Raw genomic sequence first — 6,000 nt, 5'->3', positions numbered from 1 at the left:
ATGAGTCTGGTAGGCACTAATTTAACGTGTTCCCCCCCCCCCTCACTTTCTGGGCTGGTCTAGAGAATGAATGGTCCACATAGTACTGTCTGGGGGCTGGACCGGCTACCAAATTCCAGCTTTCGTTGTCCCATAGTTAATGATATGGGCGCCGAAAATTTGGGGGCTAACTTCACCAGAGCCTCCCAACTTTCTGAGCTAGTCGAGATAAAGATGGACGGGCTAATAAATTTCACCTTTTGGGCCAATATAGTTAATAAGGTGTGAAAACCAAAGATTTGGGGCGCTAACTTAACGTGAGCCCTTAACATTTTGGGCAAGTTGAGATAATGGGTATACCAGGTAGTACACTTTATGGGCCTTCCAACCCATTATTATTTAGCATTTGGGGCACTCAAGGAACACAGATACAAGTCTCTAAATGTGAAAATGAAATATTTTAAGTTTTGTGTCCGACTGTCATTCCGGGTAGGCTAAACGAGACGGAGATGATGAGAATAAATGGAATGGTGAAATGAAAAAGTTGTGGGAAAGAGAAACTCCGAAAAAACCCTCACACACGGTGTTCGTTCACCACAAACCCCACTTGGCGCAATTTGGTATAGAACGCGTGCCCACCCGGCATGTGTGAACCCTCTGCCACTAAGCCACCGCGGCCCAGAAGTTTTCGAGACGAGACACACAGGCATATACCTACGTGTAATTTGTTAGTAGCGGGAATTTCTGTTATGGTATAAGTTAATTACAAGCAATGAAAAACCGAAAATGTAATGTGGACAATCACGAAGCAATAAACAATCTGCGTGATTTGCTTTAGATTTCGGAAAATAGGTTCTGCCAGATTTACGCTTATCGACTGTAATCGTTTATTTATGTATTTGGGAGGGAAGCAAAGTATAATACACACATGCAAATAGGTGTTTTATGGTAATGAAATATAACTTCGATATCTTTTATACGTGTTTAGGAGCTGAGATTATTATCTAATAATTGTAAGGAAGATACAAGTTTTTCATCACCCTCGTACAACAATTCATGTTTAATAGGCATGTAGAAGAGGCTCATGCCCAAAACATCGGGACCCCATTTCTGGGATCTCATGGTGGGGGCCCGGTTCCTGACCACTACTCTGCTGACGGGAATCGGATCTTTCCAACGCCACCATCGGTATGCAACAACTCCATGCTTAAACGAGAAATAGAGTGGACTCGAGCCCAACATTTCGGAACCACAGTTTCTGGAGCTTCGAGGCCAGGGCCCAATTTCTGACATTGCCAATTTCGTTAATCGACCCCGACCTTTCAAACGCTAAAACTATAGTACAACAAAATGTTAAATAGGCAAATAAGAGACCCGAACCCAAACTTTTGGGACCTCATTTGTGGTGTCTCAGATCCGGGAGCTTTTCAACACCACAATATGTATCCAATAACTCCATGCTTAAAAGAAAAATTGAATGAAGCCAAGCTCAAAACTTTTGGTCCTTTGAGACAAGGGCCCAATTTCTGACGTTACCACTGTGCTCAGACGACCCGAACCTTTCCAACTTCAGCACCACGTACAATTCCATGTTTAATAGGCGTATAAAACGAACCCGCGCCCAAAACTTCGTTACCCTATTTTTCTGGAGCCTCTTGGCTGGGACCCGGTTTCTGATATCACCACTGTGCTCGGGAGACCCGGACTTTTCCAATGCCACCATCTGCTCAAACTCCATGTCTAACACGGCTTCCCCATTGTAGGAGGATTTTGATGGAATTTTCTTCAGGCTCTTTACAACTATTTACAACGTTTCAAACTATTCGTAAGAAATGAAATTTCAATACATTAGAAACTATGTTCCTTTAAAATGTTCAAATTGGGCGACAGCATTGATTTCCAGTAATAATTGTCAAGTTTCGTTAAAAAATATTTTTGTGAAATGTAACGGAATACACTAAAATTCTTCTACTCCCACGGGTACGTGTTCCAATTATAAATCTATCTGAGGTTCGGTGTACAAATGAAAAACTCCCAAAGCGAAGTACAATGTTGTAACGTTGTTGACATACATATGAATAACTGGTGATTAGGTCGTTAAGCTGTACACAAAATCATATAAATTTTCATTCATATTACGCAAACAAAAACACACAGATCAGCATATGAATGTTTATCTGACTTTTATTTTGTTTCTTCTAACTTTATAACAGCCTTTATTAAATAATATCTTTACATTTCAAATATTCGTTAAACATTATTATTATTATTATTCTTATCTTTCAATATTTATCATACATCATATTCATTACTTTAAATTCTTCATATTACATAAGAATTTAAAGTAATGACCTCTTTCCCTCCTTAGCGACGCCCCTGGTCGTATGCAATGTGGATCGTACGCAGTTTAAGTTGTGCGGAGTCCATGAATATAACCCTAATTTATAGCTGCACAGGTTAAACAAATTAAAGGGATGATAAAAAATATATTTTTTTGAGCGCATGATTAAAACTTAAATTATTTCAGGGCAACGGCGTAGGACCAAAACTGCGTAGGATCCAAACTGCATAGAATCCACACTGCGTAGGATCCAAACAGGTTTTGAGCTGAATCTTTTGATCCTACGCAGTGTGGATCCTACGCCGCATTCCCGGTGGAGGAGGATGTGGAATAAGGAAAAGCACGTACAGGAATTTAGGAAATTGTTGTACGTATTTGCTTACCCTGTCTGTTTTGGTAAAACCATTAGCTATATCGGCTACTTTCATCAGTGGGGAACTTTAGTAATTTCAGAAAATTCTCGTTTTAAAGCTAACCATCTCAATTGTCACCTATTGGCACCTGACAGCTTGTCGAAAGGGAGCGGAGGTTTTGAGGTATGAATTCCCTTAAGATTTTCCCAAAAGATCTTTTGCTCCAAGGGAAACACTTGTAGCTCATTAACAAAGGGTAGTTAACTACGAAATTAGAATGTGTATATGTGCCAAAAAGAATACAAGACATACGTCTAGAATGAACTACTATGAGTAAATTTGTTATTAATAACTGATTTGCTACTTTTGAAAAGGTATCTACAGAAAATATTTGTCACTGCCGAAAAAAAACCATATAAACTGTTCATTGTTCAATTTATAATTATGCTTTTCTTGTTTTCAATCGGGATAACTCAGTGTGTTACAATATCGATTACAATAAACTGCGTACATTCATTTCAATTTTATGGTTGGTTGTGTTATTGTGTTTTCAATCCGAATAATTCAGTGTACCAGACTAGTTTTCAGGAAGAGAAAGGTACATATATTAAATATATTGTAGTAATTTTTTCTAGTACTGATATTGTCATGATTACTCTATATAAATTATTTAAAAGTGTCCGTTGTGCCGTTGCTTGGTAAAACTATACAATTAAGTAATACGAGAAACCCTATTTTAAAAATACACCAATCATACTTATCTTCTGTAAGTTAGCCATTTTTCAATGGAACCTATGGTGGCCAACAGACAGGTTTCACTACTACTTTCAATGTACCAGATTGTCAAAACTACTAAAGGGAGAAAAAATTCCAGCGTTCAAGGACAATATTACATTTTTCTCTATGAGGTTAACAAAAAAATACGGAATTTACATTCTGGCTTACAATCTTACTTACATGATCCTGACAGAAAAAAAAAAGGATCAATTCGAAAGATTCTTTTTCAGGAACTGTAAAAGGAAATGCAAATTAAGTAAAAAAAAAAGATTTATTTGTTAAGAAAATATTACAAATGCAGCTTTATACACTTCTCTTGCAGAGCATCAACAGATCTCCACTCCTGGAACAAGGAAATACACATATACATTAGGAAATTAGTTTAAAACTTGACAACTTTTGAAAATTAAATGAAATGTAAATAAATGTGAGATAATCAGAAGCTCTTGTTTTTGACGACCCATTATTAACGCGCTCAGAGGAAACGAAATGACGCACGTGCCTGCCAAGCGATTAGGTGTTAGTCTGAATATCGACCATCAGAAATACAGGCACGTTGCGCAAACACAACAGTCAAAGCTCGTTCGGTGTCGAACAGAAAGGGAGGTATCGAATTCGCGCGTGTGTGTTGTTATGACTAACGTGTACCCGTTAGCTGTTGCATCAAGCTGTCGCATATGCCAGGCATTTGGGAAAAATGCCGTGAAAGAACACACCGTCGCTCCAGAAATTCCGTCAGGGAATTATGGGCCTTTTGGATGAACCTCGCAGTGTTGAAGGGCGCTGTACATTAATTACTTGTAAAAACTTGTAGAAGCAGTAAGTGACGTGCGAAATGAGTGATCGTTGGATGAATACCTGAGTGCCGTAATTAAGCTCAGTTCGTGCAGTTAAGTGCCTACACAGAGAGCACACTGTGGGCCTGAGGAGGACTGGGTATTTCGCAAATAGTCCAATCCGCTTTATAGGAAGTATCCACTGTACATACATTTTTGCGATTGGTTCTAGCAAGTAGCAGATGTACTTGAGTGGAACACAGTTAACGTATTAGGACCAATACGATAACAGCTGACAATCTCCAGGATCTATTACATATACTGTCCAATTTACCTCCAATAGTGTTGCGAAACGAGCGGCTAGAGGGTTGAATGGTGCATCGTTCTTCAGCCATCCAAGCAAATTATGCTTTAATGCTAATGATGGTAATTTTTGGTTGTCAGGGACCGAGCTGCACCTTGCAGTAACACATCCAATGCCAAGAACCATTGTGTCTGTGTGTGTGTGTGTGTGGGGGGGGGAAGAGATCCTAATAACGACCACTTGCCTGCACGTTCATATAGGAAACTGACCAACACCAGATTTATCTCTAATTGAACAAGTGTGGAACTCGATTGTACCCGGCGACACACAACAAAGACTGCCAGCTGTGCTACCAGTGGAAAGCCATGCCCCAGGATACCTAGTACAAATGCAGCCTTGCACTGAAGTCTGAGGGAATACACAATGTACTGATATGGTCGTGTGACGTCTTGTACATTGTTCTAGGGATGCCAAATTTTTCAAGGACAAAAAAGAAAGACCCCGGATGATTAATGAAAGTGAAAGATGCTGAAATTTTTATGCTCCTCCACCGGGAAGGGTTACCTTAGGAGTTATGTAGCAAATGGACATCGAAATCTGTTCAAAAAGGGAGGTTTTCAGTGTTGAGGAGGCTTGCTCAAAATGACAAGAAATACGCTACAAATTCAACAGACTTTCCAACTAAGGCTCCGAAGGGCCACCATTCTATGTAAAAATGAACTGGTGAAATGAGAATGTGAGGGCAGAAAATCAACGAGACACGAGATGGTCTGTGGAAGGCAGTAACCCATCGCGCAAGAGGTGAGCGTGCACCACTGAGTTACCATGCTCTCTGTTCCCGCGTTAATTATGTGAAGTGGTGTGAGTTACGAAGGTGCACCAGAGCTCCGTTTTGTGAATAGGAATATAATTAGGTAAAGTGCACTAGGAGACTGATCAGGAATCTAAACATTCTCTTCCACCGTCAGACAGAAGTTTAAACAAAACTGAGGAGACCGACTTAAGGTTCAAACGACAAAGCACTGGTTTGAGTTAAACGAACTGAAAGTCACTCCCAATTCTGATTGGCCTTCTTGTAGTCCGGATCTAAACCTTCTGAATTACAAATTGTGGCCTGCTTAAGAAAATATATTGCAATAAGAGACACTCAAATATTACAAATGAAATGAAATGAAATCTGAGTTTTACGTCCGACGGTTATGCCGGTTAGGCTAAAGGAGACGGTGATGATGAGTAATGAATGAAATGGTGGAATGAAGAAAGTGGGAGAACCCCGAGAAAACCCACGCACACGGTGTTCGTCCACCACAAAGTTAACTTGGCGGGAGCGGCGTTTGAACCCGGGACCCCAAGCTCCAGAGGTGAACGCTCTAACACTGAGCCCCCGCGGCCTCTCAAATATTACAAGTTTGAAGCCATTCCTTTGTGTGCAGTACTAACAGTAAGTATAGTGAAATTAGAAGAAATTTG

General features: G+C 40.0%; 1 protein-coding gene across 4 annotated transcripts in view; it reads right to left on the bottom strand.

The window, feature by feature from the left end:
* Window positions 1-3,702: 3,702 nt before the first annotated feature.
* The window catches only part of LOC145664204 (uncharacterized), a 96,794-nt gene continuing 94,496 nt past the window's right edge, over window positions 3,703-6,000 (bottom strand). For all 4 annotated transcript variants that reach the window (XR_014127331.1, XR_014127332.1, XR_014127333.1 and 1 more), the window contains one exon: window positions 3,703-3,793. The gene's annotated coding sequence lies outside the window, so the exon portion shown is untranslated. The remainder of the gene's footprint in view (window positions 3,794-6,000) is intronic.

The sequence above is a fragment of the Thermobia domestica genome, chromosome 11 (genome assembly GCF_964235325.1).
Source record: "Thermobia domestica chromosome 11, izTheDome1.hap1.1, whole genome shotgun sequence".
Taxonomy (NCBI): Eukaryota; Metazoa; Arthropoda; class Insecta; order Zygentoma; family Lepismatidae; genus Thermobia; species Thermobia domestica.
Note: the sequence above shows the minus strand (reverse complement) of the source record. Positions and strands in the feature narration are given on the sequence as shown.